Below are 12,703 nucleotides of genomic sequence, written 5' to 3'. Positions count from 1 at the left end.
CCGGTCCTGGAGCGCTGAGCCAGCCTTAGGAGGCATCTGATAGGTAAGAAATGGCGTCCAGATACCCGGATCGTGACAGCACCCCCCCCTTTAGGAGTGGCCCCAGGACACTTCTTTGACTTTTGAGGAAACTTGGAATGGAATCTCCGGACCAAGGCAGGAGCATGGACATCAGAAGCATTGGTCCAAGAACGTTCCTCAGGGCCATAACCCTTCCAGTCAATAAGATACTGAAGTTGACCGTAACGGTGACGTGAGTCCTGGATCTTGGCTACTTCATACTCAACGCCTCGTTGAGTTTGGACTTTCGGAGTTGGAGGAAGTGAGGAATGAAACCGATTCAAGATTAGCGGTTTCAACAGGGAAACATGGAATGTCCTGGGTATTTTTAAGAAGGGAGGCAACTGGAGTCTGTAAGCAACAGGATTGATGACTTGATCAATTTTAAAAGGACCGATGAAGCGAGGTGCAAACTTCATACTGGGAACTCTTAACCTCAAATTCTTCGTGGATAACCATACCCGATCACCCACCTTGAGAGCAGGAACTGCTCAACGCTTCTTATCTGCAAACTTCTTGTACCTGAACGATGCCTTGAGCAGAGCAGATCGTACGCTCTTCCAGATATTGGCAAACTGATGCAAGGTGATATCCACTGCGGGAACAGAAGTTGCTGGAAGCGGTTGGAACTCAGGGACTTTAGGGTGGAATCCAAAGTTGGTGAAGAATGGTGTTGAAGAAGATGAAGAATGATACTGGTTGTTATGACAGAACTCGGCCCAGGGAAGTAATTGAACCCAGTCATCTTGAGAGGACACATAGATGCGGAGGAAGGACTCCAAGTCCTGATTCACCCTCTCAGTTTGACCATTGGTCTGAGGATGGTAAGCCGTGGAAAACTTTAGCTTGACTTGGAGGACTTGACATAAACTTCGCCAGAATTTGGCTGTAAATTGAACTCCTCGATCTGAGATAATTTCTTCTGGAAGACCGTGGAGTCGAAAGATCTCTTGTATGAATACTTGAGCCAACTTGGAAGCTGACGGAAGACCGGTGAGAGGAATGAAGTGTGCCATCTTGGTGAACCGGTCAACTACCACCCAGATGGTATTAAACTTGTTGCACATGGGCAAATCTGTAATAAAATCCATCGACAAATGGGTCCATGGTCGACGGGGAACAGATAGTGGAACCAGTTGCCCCGCAGGCGACTGGCGGGATACTTTATGTTGAGCACACTTTGGGCAAGATGCATTAAACTCCAAAACGTCCTTTTTCAGAGTTGGCCACCAATAGGACCTAGAGATAAACTCCAGGGTTTTTTGGATACCTGTATGTCCGGCAAAGCGGGAAGCATGGGCCCAATGCATGAGCTTCTTCCTTAGTGTCGGCTTCACAAAACTTTTCCCTGATGGGGGTGTAGAGTCCATCCCTACCGTGGAGAATGCCAACGGATTTATAATAAGATGCTTGTCTGAAGACTCTGACTCATTTTCTTGCTCCCATGAGCGGGAAAGGGCATCGGCCTTGCGATTCTGAGAGCCCGGACAGAACTGGAGTTTAAAGTCGAACCTGGAAAAGAAAAGTGCCCATCTGGCCTGACGAGGGTTGAGACATTGTGCGCCTTTCAAATATAGAAGGTTCTTGTGGTCTGTAAGGATGGTGATTGAATGAGAAGCTCCCTCCAACAGATATCTCCACTCCTCTAGAGCGAGCTTGATGGCTAGCAACTCCTGGTCGCCAATGGCATAGTTGCGCTCCGCTGGGGAGAACTTCCGTGAGAAGAAACTGCAAGGATGTAAATGGCCATCTTTAGCCCTCTGAGATAACACCGCTCCTACTCCAACGGAGGAGGCATCCACCTCTAAGATAAAAGGAGAGTCGATGTCAGGCTGTTTCAGGACAGGCGCAGAGATGAACCTCTGTTTTAAAAGATGAAAAGCTTGCATGGTTTCTTCAGACCACTTGGACGGGTTAGCACCCTTCTTGGTGAAAGCAGTAATAGGCGCCACAATGGTGGAAAAGTCTCGTATAAACTTTCGGTAATAATTGGCGAACCCTAAGAACCTCTGGACCCCTTTGAGGGTTAAGGGTACCGGCCAATTCTGGATTGCTTGTAGTTTCTCAGGATCCATCTCTAGTCCGGAACCGGACACAATGTACCCTAGAAACGGAATGGACTTGACTTCAAAGATGCATTTCTCTAATTTGCAATAGAGATGATTGACACGGAGACGGCACAAAACCTCCTTTACCCAAAAACGATGTTCCTCTAAATTGTTGGCAAAAATGAGGATATCATCTAGATAGACCACGACATGACGGTATAGAATGTCTCTGAAAATCTCATTGACGAAATGCTGGAAGACAGCTGGAGCATTGCTCAATCCGAAGGGCATGACGAGGTACTCATAATGTCCGTCACGGGTGTTAAATGCGGTCTTCCACTCGTCACCCTCACGGATCCGGATGAGATTGTATGCACCTCTCAGGTCCAGCTTTGTAAAGATGGTAGCTCCGCTAACTCTATCAAAGAGCTCAGTAATCAGGGGTAAAGGATAGCGGTTCTTGATGGTAATGTCGTTCAAACCTCTGTAGTCGATGCACGGCCGCAGACCACCATCTTTCTTTTTTACAAAAAAGAAGCCTGCGCCGGCTGGAGAAGAAGAAGGTCGAATGAACCCCTTTGCTAGGTTCTCTTTAATGTATTCCTCCATAGAATGCGTCTAAGGCAGAGACAACGGATAAGTTCGGCCTCGAGGTGGAACCTTCCCTGGAATGAGATCAATCGGGCAGTCCCATTCTCTATGAGGAGGAAGGATATCAGCAGAAGCTTTACTGAACACATCCGAAAAATCTTGATATGGAGGAGGTGGAACATCAGACGACCTGGGGGAGGAAGAACAGACAGGCAACACTTTAAACAAACATGTCTCAGCACAAGAGGGACCCCATGCCAGAATTTGCGTAGTCGTCCAATCAATTGTAGGATTGTGAAGACGGAGCCATGGAAGGCCCAGGACCACAGGATGTGTGGCTCTTGGAATCACTAAAAGTATAATAAGTTCGGAATGAAGAACTCCCACTCTCAGACGAACTGGTAGAGTCCTTAGAGCAATAACTGTATCAAAAATTTTACTGCCATCCACGGCAGTTAAGGAAAAGGAGGAAGGAAGTCTCTCGGTGGGTAGGGACCACCGTTTAACATAGGCTTCGGTAATAAAGTTCCCAGCTGCTCCGGAATCCAGGAGGGCAATGACGTTCTGATAACGTTGAGCAACTTGAAGCGAGACTGGGAGATTACAATCTTGAGGAGATGGAGAGGAGATCATTACTCCTAGCCGGCCCTCTCCTTGGCGAGCTAGGATTTGGAGTTTCCCGGACGTTTGGGACAGGCATTAATAGTGTGAGATGGAGCTGCACAATACAGACAGAGAGACTCAGAGAGACGTCTTCGGCGCTCAGCAGGAGTTAAACGGGAACGGCCAATTTGCATGGGTTCATCTTTAGTTGGTGACAGTTGGCGAGGAGGAGGAGCAGAAGATTTTGGAGAAGATGATCTTCCACGCTCAGTTGCTCTCTCTCTGAAACGTAAGTCAACTTTCGTACAAAGTGAGATTAGCTCATCTAACTTGGAGGGTAAGTCTCTGGTAGCTAACTCATCTTTAATACGCTCGGATAAACCATGCCAGAATGCAGCATACAGGGCCTCGTCGTTCCATGCCAGTTCAGATGCCAGGATCTGGAACTGTATAAGATATTGTCCTACAGTACGTGATCCCTGGCGTAAACGGAGAATCTCAGACGAAGCTGAAGTTACCCGGCCTGGCTCGTCGAAGATGCGCCTGAATGTTGACACGAATGCAGTGTAAGAAGATAGCAGGGTGTCGGACCTCTCCCATAACGGTGATGCCCAGTCAAGGGCTGAGCCACTGAGAAGAGAGATGATGTAGGCAATTTTTGTACGGTCACTGGGAAAATTGCCAGGTTGTAGCTCAAACTGAATCTCACACTGGTTGAGAAATCCCCTGCAGAATCTTGGAGATCCGTCAAATTTTGCTGGCGTTGGAAGATGAAGACGTGGAGCAGAAACGGGTAAGGTGGGTGGGGTTATAGTTGGAGTCACTGTGGTTGATGCCCCAGATGCGCCTGATCCACGGAGAGTTGTCTGAATCCCATCCAGCCGAGTAGAGAGATCCTGGAGACAGCGGATGATGTGGCCCTGTGCAGCCTCCTGATGTTCAAGTCGGGCTGCCAGTTCTTGCATCGGCCTGGCCGCTTGATCCTGGTCTCCGGCTGGATTCATTAGGTCAGTGCTTACTGTCACAACTGAGGGCCTGAGCTGACGGAAGGCAGCCTCAGTTGTAGGGGCTGAGATGTACCGGAACCTGGGAGGTTGTATCAGACCCCTGGACATGTAAGAAACATGAAGAGAAACCGCCCGAAGGCGTGACCACGACAACTTGAGTAAAAGTCAATGATATTTATTTATGACAAACTCCATGCATCACAGTAGCAGTAAAAAGAAACATAAAAATCAGCAGAGAAATAATAATACAGTTCCTGGGTACTACAGGGTGGCAGGGGCCACAGAGCTCTGGTGGTATGAGACAGTTCTTATTATCTGCAAGTTGGAAAGTCCTTACCAGGCTCAACTGTAGCAATGAGGAAAGCCCAGGGTCGTACCAGCTGGTGTTCCAGGGAAAGCTGGACTGCTGTAGATAAAATGCTGCTGTGGGTGCTGGTTAGAACCAGGCAGGTGTTGGCACGGAGTGGATACTGGCTGGAACCAGTTAACTAATAAATAAAGCTTGAGAGCAATGCAATAAAGATGAAATGTAGAATTTGAGAGCGGAGAAATAATAATACCGGTGGAGAGTGGTAAACTGCAGAAAGGACACCGGCCCTTTAAGAGAAGCTGTACACTGCAGGAAGCTGAGCTGGAAGCAGGTGATGTTGTAGCTGGAAACAGGTGAGTCCAGAATGGATCGGAGAGTCAGGCTACACCGCAGATGGAATGCTGGTGCGGGTCTCTATAGCAGAAGTCTGGAGACAGGAGCTGGAACCTGGAAGACAATCACAGGAGAGAGACAAACTGGAACTAGGTTTGACAACCAAAGCACTGACGCCTTCCTTGCTCAGGCACAACCTATTTATACCTGCAGCAAGGAAGGCATTGGCTAGGCAATTATGCAAATTAATAATACTGACAACGGATTGGTAGGAATGATCAGCTGACAGAATCCAAGATGGCTGCGCCCATGCAGACACTTGGAGGGAAGTTTGGATTGTAATCCATGTGGTCTGGAAAACAGTAATGGCGGCGCCGGCCACCGGAGACAGGAGACGCCAGGCTGACAGATGCACATCCAACCACGCGGACACAGCGGAGGCCGCGGCTGACGTAATCGCCACTCTGAATGCAGAAGCTCAGGGACGGCGGCGGAGGCCGCGGGAGACGCCATGCCAGATGTATAAGGCGTTACTGTGACTGCGTCCAGAGAGACAGGCGAGGATGCGGGAATGTGCACATCAGGATGACAGATGGGATCCGGTCCTGGAGCGCTGAGCCAGCCTTAGGAGGCATCTGATAGGTAAGAAATGGCGTCCAGATACCCGGATCGTGACAAGCACAAGGGAACTCTCATCTGGGGACAACAACTGCAGGGAGAACACATATTTTCAGATGAACATGGGAGGGCAGAAGGCTGCCTAATACTGAAGCACCCCCAAACAACAAACCAAATGCAACAAATAATACAAGCATTCCTGGGGGAAGGTCTGCAGAAGACGGATTTGCATACGGTGATGTCATCCAAGCAGTGGGCCAAAGTTGGCTGGAACCCTCATCTGCATATGAAAAGAGAAAAGGGGTATGAAGGGCATGGCGGCCTTTTGCGGCGCATGGATGACCCCTAGTTTGCATTAACCACCTCCACCCTCCTTTGGTGTGGGGCTCATGTTGGCTATGCCCCAACCCCTGAAGCATTCAAGCTGATTTCTTGCAGCAGCTGGGCACTGTAACAGCTCCAGAGCTGCTCTGTAAGGCAAGTAAAAGGTTGTGGGCCCTGCAGCACTACCTGTAGTACGCATTGTGCGTTGGAAGGCACAAAGTAAGCAGACGGGAGAAGTCAGGATAGTGAGCAAGGGCATAGAAGGGAGCGGCTCAAGAAAAGAGAAGTGGAAACAGACAGCAAACTAGGCTGGAGAGAGACCTGAGACAAAGAGATCTGAATTATACGAGAGCCAACCAGGGGAAACACAAATTATGCAGTCAAGTGTCCCACATTTGGGGAAATCACAGGAGCAGCACACCCAGAGTGCAATGGGTGAGCCTTGCCCTGGGAGAAGCACCTTCATGATCATAGTATCTCACCTGGCAGGTAAGTAGGATTTGGGCTAGAGCTGGGGAGGGTCGCTGCTAGGTCACCCCCCTATCAAGTGAAGGAGGTCCAACTGAAGCAGCACAAGGGAACTCTCGAAAGAAGAACAAGGCTAGAGGAAGATCTGAGACAAAGAAATCTGACTTTTACCAGAGCTGACCAGAGGAAAGCACAAACACAGTCCCCCACTACCACAAATAATGCAGTCGAGTTTCCCACATTTGGGGAAATCATAAGAGTCAGCATACCCAGAATGCAATTAATGAACCTCACTCTGGGAGAACAATCTTCATGACCATGGTATCTCCTATGCAAAATAAGTATGATTTGGGATAGGGCTGGGGAGGGCCGCTGCTCAGGCACATCTCTGTCAAGTAAAGGAGATTCAACTGAGGCAGCACATGGGAACTCTCATCTGGGGACAACAACTGCAGGGAGAACACATATTTTCAGATGAACATGGGAGGGCAGAAGGCTGCCTAATACTGAAGCACCCCCAAACAACAAACCAAATGCAACAACTAGTACAAGCATTCCTGGGGGAAGGTCTGCAGAAGATGGATTTGCATACGGTGATGTCATCCAAGCAGTGGGCCAAAGTTGGATGGAACCCTCATCTGCATATGAAAAAAGAAAAGGGTTATGCAGGGTATGGTGGCCTTTTGCGGCGCTTGGATGACCCCTAGTTTGCATTAAACACCCCCACCCTCCTTCGGTGTGGGGCTCATGTTGGCCATGCCCCAGCCCCTGAAGCATTCAAGCTGATTTCTTGCAGCAGCTGGGCACTGTAACAGCTCCAGAGCTGCTCTGTAAGGCAGGTAAAAGGGTGTGGGCCCTGCAGCACTACCTGTAGTTTGCATTGTGCATTGGAAGGCACAAAGTAAGCAGACGGGAGGAGAAGTCAGGATAGTGCACAAGGGCATAGAAGGGAGGGGCTCAAGAAAAAAGAAGTGGAAACAGACAGCAAACTAGGCTGAAGAGAGACCTGAGACAAAGAGATCTGAATTATACGAGAGCCGACCAGGGGAAACACAAATTATGCAGTCAAGTTTCCCACATTTGGGGAAATCGCAGGGGCAGCACACCCAGAGTACAATGGGTGAGCCTTGCCCTGGGAGAAGCACCTTCATGATCACAGTATCTCACTTGGCAGGTAAGTAGGAGATGGGCTAGAGCTGGGGAGGGTCGCTGCTCGGGCACCCCCTGTCAAGTGAAGGAGATCCAACTGAGGCAGCACAAGGGAACTCTCGAAAGAAGAACAAGGCTAGAGGAAGATCTGAGACAAAGAAATCTGACTTTTACCAGAGCTGACCAGAGGAAAGCACAAACACAGTCCCCCACTACCACAAATAATGCAGTCAAGTTTCCCACATTTAGGGAAATCACAGGGGTCAGCATTCCCAGAATGCAATGAATGAACCTCACCCTGGAAGAACAATCTTCATGACCATGGCATCTCCTATGCAAAATAAGTATGATTTGGGATAGATCTGGGGAGGGCCGCTGCTCAGGCACATCTCTGTCAAGTAAAGGAGATTCAACTGAGGCAGCACAAGGGAACTCTCATCTGGGGACAATAACTGCAGGGAGAACACATATTTTCAGATGAACATGGGAAGGCAGAAGGCTGCCTAATACTGAAGCACCGCCAAACAACAAACCAAATGCAACAACTAGTGCAAGCATTCCTGGGGGAAGACCTGCAGCAGATGGATTTGCATATGGTGATGTCATCCAAGCAGTGGGTCAAAGTTGGCTTCAACCCTCGTCTGCATATGAAAAGAGAAAAGGGGCATGCAGGGCATGGCGGCCTTTTGCGGTGCTTGGATGACCCCTAGTTTGCATTAAACACCTCCACCCTCCTTCGGTGTGGGGCTCATGTTGGCTATGCCCCAGCCCCTGAAGCATTCAAGCTGATTTCTTGCAGCAGCTGGGCACTGTAACAGCTCCAGAGCTGCTCTGTAAGGCAAGTAAAAGGGTGTGGGCCCTGCAGCACTACCTGTAGTTCGCATTGTGCATTGGAAGGCACAAAGTAAGCAGACGGGAGAAGTCAGGATAGTGCGCAAGGGCATAGAAGGGAGCGGCTCAAGAAAAGAAAAGTGGAAACAGACAGCAAACTAGGCTGGAGAGAGACCAGAGACAAAGAGATCTGAATTATACGAGAGCCGACCAGGGGAAACACAAATAATGGAGTCAAGTGTCCCACATTTGGGGAAATCACAGGAGCAGCACACCCAGAGTGCAATGGGTGAGCCTTGCCCTGGGAGAAGCACCTTCATGATCATAGTATCTCACCTGGCAGGTAAGTAGGAGTTGGGCTAGAGCTGGGGAGGGTCGCTGTTCGGGCCCCCCCCCTGTCAAGTGAAGGAGATCCAACTGAGGCAGCACAAGGGAACTCTCGAAAGAAGAACAAGGCTAGAGGAAGATCTGAGACAAAGAAATCTGACTTTTACCAGAGCTGACCAGAGGAAAGCACAAACACAGTCCCCCACTACCACAAATAATGCAGTCGAGTTTCCCAGATTTGGGGAAATCACAGGGGTCAGCATACCCAGAATGCAATGAATGAACCTCACCCTGGGAGAACAATCTTCATGACCATGGTATACCCTATGCAAAATAGGTATGATTTGGGATAAGGCTGTGGAGGGCCGCTGCTCAGGCACATCTCTGTCAAGTAAAGGAGATTCAACTGAGGCAGCACAAGGGAACTCTCATCTGGGGACAACAACTGCAGGGAGAACACATATTTTCAGATGAACATGGGAGGGCAGAAGGCTGCCTAATACTGAAGCACCCCCAAACAACAAACCAAATGCAACAAATAATACAAGCATTCCTGGGGGAAGGTCTGCAGAAGACGGATTTGCATACGGTGATGTCATCCAAGCAGTGGGCCAAAGTTGGCTGGAACCCTCATCTGCATATGAAAAGAGAAAAGGGGTATGAAGGGCATGGCGGCCTTTTGCGGCGCATGGATGACCCCTAGTTTGCATTAACCACCTCCACCCTCCTTTGGTGTGGGGCTCATGTTGGCTATGCCCCAACCCCTGAAGCATTCAAGCTGATTTCTTGCAGCAGCTGGGCACTGTAACAGCTCCAGAGCTGCTCTGTAAGGCAAGTTAAAGGTTGTGGGGCCTGCAGCACTACCTGTAGTACGCATTGTGCGTTGGAAGGCACAAAGTAAGCAGACGGGAGAAGTCAGGATAGTGCGCAAGGGCATAGAAGGGAGCGGCTCAAGAAAAGAGAAGTGGAAACAGACAGCAAACTAGGCTGGAGAGAGACCTGAGACAAAGAGATCTGAATTATACGAGAGCCAACCAGGGGAAACACAAATTATGCAGTCAAGTGTCCCACATTTGGGGAAATCACAGGAGCAGCACACCCAGAGTGCAATGGGTGAGCCTTGCCCTGGGAGAAGCACCTTCATGATCATAGTATCTCACCTGGCAGGTAAGTAGGATTTGGGCTAGAGCTGGGGAGGGTCGCTGCTAGGTCACCCCCCTATCAAGTGAAGGAGGTCCAACTGAAGCAGCACAAGGGAACTCTCGAAAGAAGAACAAGGCTAGAGAAAGATCTGAGACAAAGAAATCTGACTTTTACCAGAGCTGACCAGAGGAAAGCACAAACACAGTCCCCCACTACCACAAATAATGCAGTCAAGTTTCCCACATTTGGGGAAATCACAGGGGTCAGCATTCCCAGAATGCAATGAATGAACCTCACCCTGGGAGAACAATCTTCATGACCATGGCATCTCCTATGCAAAATAAGTATGATTTGGGATAGATCTGGGGAGGGCCGCTGCTCAGGCACATCTCTGTGAAGTAAAGGAGATTCAACTAAGGCAGCACAAGGGAACTTTCATCTGGGGAAAATAACTGCAGGGAGAACACATATTTTCAGATGAACATGGGAGGGCAGAAGGCTGCCTAATACTGAAGCACCGCCAAACAACAAACCAAATGCAACAACTAGTGCAAGCATTCCTGGGGGAAGGCCTGCAGCAGATGGATTTGCATATGGTGATGTCATCCAAGCAGTGGGTCAAAGTTTGCTTCAACCCTCGTCTGCATAAGAAAAGAGAAAAGGGGCGTGCAGGGCATGGCGGCCTTTTGCAGTGCTTGGATGACCCCTAGTTTGCATTAAACTCCTCCACCCTCCTTCGGTGTGGGGCTCATGTTGGCTATGCCCCAGCCCCTGAAGCATTCAAGCTGATTTCTTGCAGCAGCTGGGCACTGTAACAGCTCCAGAGCTGCTCTGTAAGGCAAGTAAAAGGGTGTGGGCCCTGCAGCACTACCTGTAGTTTGCATTGTGCATTGGAAGCACAAAGTAAGCAGACGGGAGGAGAATTCAGGATAGTGCACAAGGGTATAGAAGGGAGGGGCTCAAGAAAAAAGAAGTGGAAACAGACAGCAAACTAGGCTGAAGAGAGACCTGAGACAAAGAGATCTGAATTATATGAGAGCCGACCAGGGGAAACACAAATTATGCAGTCAAGTTTCCCACATTTGGGGAAATCGCAGGAGCAGCAGACCCAGAGTGCAATGGGTGAGCCTTGCCATAGGAGAAGCACCTTCATGATCATAGTATCTCACCTGGCAGGTAAGTAGGAGTTGGGCTAGAGCTGGGGAGGGTCGCTGCTCGGGCACCCCTCTGTCAAGTGAAGGAGATCCAACTGAGGCAGCACAAGGCCTAGGCCAAAGTTTTTTTTATTGAGAAATTCAGAAAAAAATATAAAATTAAGTAAATTGTGTTTATAGCATGTTCTCCTCATGTTCAGTTATGTTGTGAGGGAATGGTTTTGCCAATTAATGTTTAATGTCAAAATTCTGTCTGGGTATAAATTTACTGAAATCGGAACGGGCATTGTTCCTTTGGTAATTTGGGCGTCTCCAATTATTTACAGGGAAATTAGACCTATTTGTCCTCCTCTCCTGATTATCAAGAGGTTGTCTCTCTGCTGTCCTATTGAATCTGGTATGATCTCTCCCTTTCCATTTCTTATTCATTCTTGGTGTTTCTACATCATTTCCTTTCCTCTCTAAGAATTGGATATCAGCTTTCTCATTTTTATCCCTTGTATATTTTTTACTTTTTTTTATCAACTATAGCTTTGTCTAGTTTTTCAATTTTATCAAGGATTCTTTTTTCTGTATTCCTATATTCAAGGGAATCCTTAGAGGGTTCTAACAAAATTTGGAGATCATTAATACTATTATCCAACCTTGTTAGCTCTTTCTTTCTTTCCTCTATAATCAGGGTCATCAATTCATATGAACAGTTTTCCAAAATAGCTGTCCATTTTTCCTTAAAGTGTTCTGTGGCAGTAGTGAAGCTGGAGGTTTTCTGTATTTTCAATCCCTTAGGGATTAATTTATGAGCTATATACTTCTCCAGGGTCACTACTTCCCACCACACCTTATTCTCCTTTATGAGGACATTTTCTAATTTATGGAAAATATGACCAAGGTCCTCATCCAAAACATTCCCATCATTTTCATCCAAATTGAATAGAGCATCTATTTTTTTTGCTCTATTTTCACGGTATCTAAACATGACTGCAGCACAAACAGGTTTAACAGTGGTGAATGGATACAGATACAAAAACAAAAATTGAAAACCTGACCAGTGCGCAAGTAGCTGCCTGTGTGAATCGGCTGATGTGGAGCGTCACCTACACTCCAATATTACAATACAACACCACAAAGACCATCAACCTCGATTCCCTTGGCGCTCAAGATTACAGTCCAAAGGTCCTCTTACTCAAAGTGAATGTGAGTCATGCACTCAAAACCTTAAAAGACACAAAATGACACCTCATAGGGCAATATATCCAATTCTTCTATATCAGAGCAATAGTGATAAGTGAGGACTCCTACCCCTTGGAGTGGTCTACGTTTTGGGTAGACAAAAACCGCATGTGATATTTCTAGTAATACGGCCCACACTGGATACTGCACATATTCATCCTCCAAGAGAAGAGATAATCCCACAATAGTGTAATACTGTTTTTAATAAAATATGCAATAAAAAACAATGACAGTGATGCTAGCCTCTCACCCGGTGAGTGGTCTACTCCAATAAGGGCAGACAAATGAGCATGAGAATGGAAAGTCCAGGCATCCCTGCAGGCTCCAAAACACACCAGGCTCGAGTCAGGACCACTGCTTTCTCCCTCCGCCAACGCGTTTCGATACTTCCTGTATCTTCGTCAAGGCATGGAGGAAGTAATGGCTCCTTAGGTATTTATACCGTTCATAATCATTTCGTTAAAAACCCTATTTCCAGACATAGACTACTAACTCTAAAACAATCCT

General features: G+C 47.9%; 8 non-coding genes and 1 pseudogene across 8 annotated transcripts; all 9 read right to left on the bottom strand.

Moving 5' to 3' along the window:
- Nucleotides 1–6,228: 6,228 nt before the first annotated feature.
- LOC134981406 (U1 spliceosomal RNA) lies at nucleotides 6,229–6,391 on the bottom strand. The gene has a single exon (XR_010190595.1). It is a non-coding gene; the product is annotated as a U1 spliceosomal RNA (small nuclear RNA).
- A 152-nt stretch (nucleotides 6,392–6,543) lies between these two features.
- LOC134981984 (U1 spliceosomal RNA) lies at nucleotides 6,544–6,707 on the bottom strand. Its single transcript, XR_010190867.1, has one exon. It is a non-coding gene; the product is annotated as a U1 spliceosomal RNA (small nuclear RNA).
- Nucleotides 6,708–7,381: 674 nt separating this feature from the next.
- Nucleotides 7,382–7,544, bottom strand: LOC134981461 (U1 spliceosomal RNA). The gene has a single exon (XR_010190626.1). It is a non-coding gene; the product is annotated as a U1 spliceosomal RNA (small nuclear RNA).
- Nucleotides 7,545–7,695: 151 nt separating this feature from the next.
- LOC134981943 (U1 spliceosomal RNA) lies at nucleotides 7,696–7,859 on the bottom strand. Its single transcript, XR_010190833.1, has one exon. It is a non-coding gene; the product is annotated as a U1 spliceosomal RNA (small nuclear RNA).
- Nucleotides 7,860–8,530: 671 nt separating this feature from the next.
- On the bottom strand, nucleotides 8,531–8,693 carry LOC134981523 (U1 spliceosomal RNA). The gene has a single exon (XR_010190664.1). It is a non-coding gene; the product is annotated as a U1 spliceosomal RNA (small nuclear RNA).
- Nucleotides 8,694–8,846: 153 nt separating this feature from the next.
- On the bottom strand, nucleotides 8,847–9,010 carry LOC134981927 (U1 spliceosomal RNA). The gene has a single exon (XR_010190821.1). It is a non-coding gene; the product is annotated as a U1 spliceosomal RNA (small nuclear RNA).
- Nucleotides 9,011–9,681: 671 nt separating this feature from the next.
- LOC134981405 (U1 spliceosomal RNA) lies at nucleotides 9,682–9,844 on the bottom strand. Its single transcript, XR_010190594.1, has one exon. It is a non-coding gene; the product is annotated as a U1 spliceosomal RNA (small nuclear RNA).
- Nucleotides 9,845–9,996: 152 nt separating this feature from the next.
- Nucleotides 9,997–10,160, bottom strand: LOC134981903 (U1 spliceosomal RNA). The gene has a single exon (XR_010190801.1). It is a non-coding gene; the product is annotated as a U1 spliceosomal RNA (small nuclear RNA).
- A 694-nt stretch (nucleotides 10,161–10,854) lies between these two features.
- LOC134981477 (U1 spliceosomal RNA) lies at nucleotides 10,855–10,996 on the bottom strand (annotated as a pseudogene).
- Between the last annotated feature and the right edge of the window lie 1,707 nt (nucleotides 10,997–12,703).

Source organism: Pseudophryne corroboree, chromosome 12 (assembly GCF_028390025.1).
Source record: "Pseudophryne corroboree isolate aPseCor3 chromosome 12, aPseCor3.hap2, whole genome shotgun sequence".
Lineage (NCBI taxonomy): Eukaryota > Metazoa > Chordata > Amphibia > Anura > Myobatrachidae > Pseudophryne > Pseudophryne corroboree.
The sequence above is the reverse complement of the archived record's forward strand: the minus strand, read 5'-3'. Positions and strand labels throughout refer to the sequence as shown.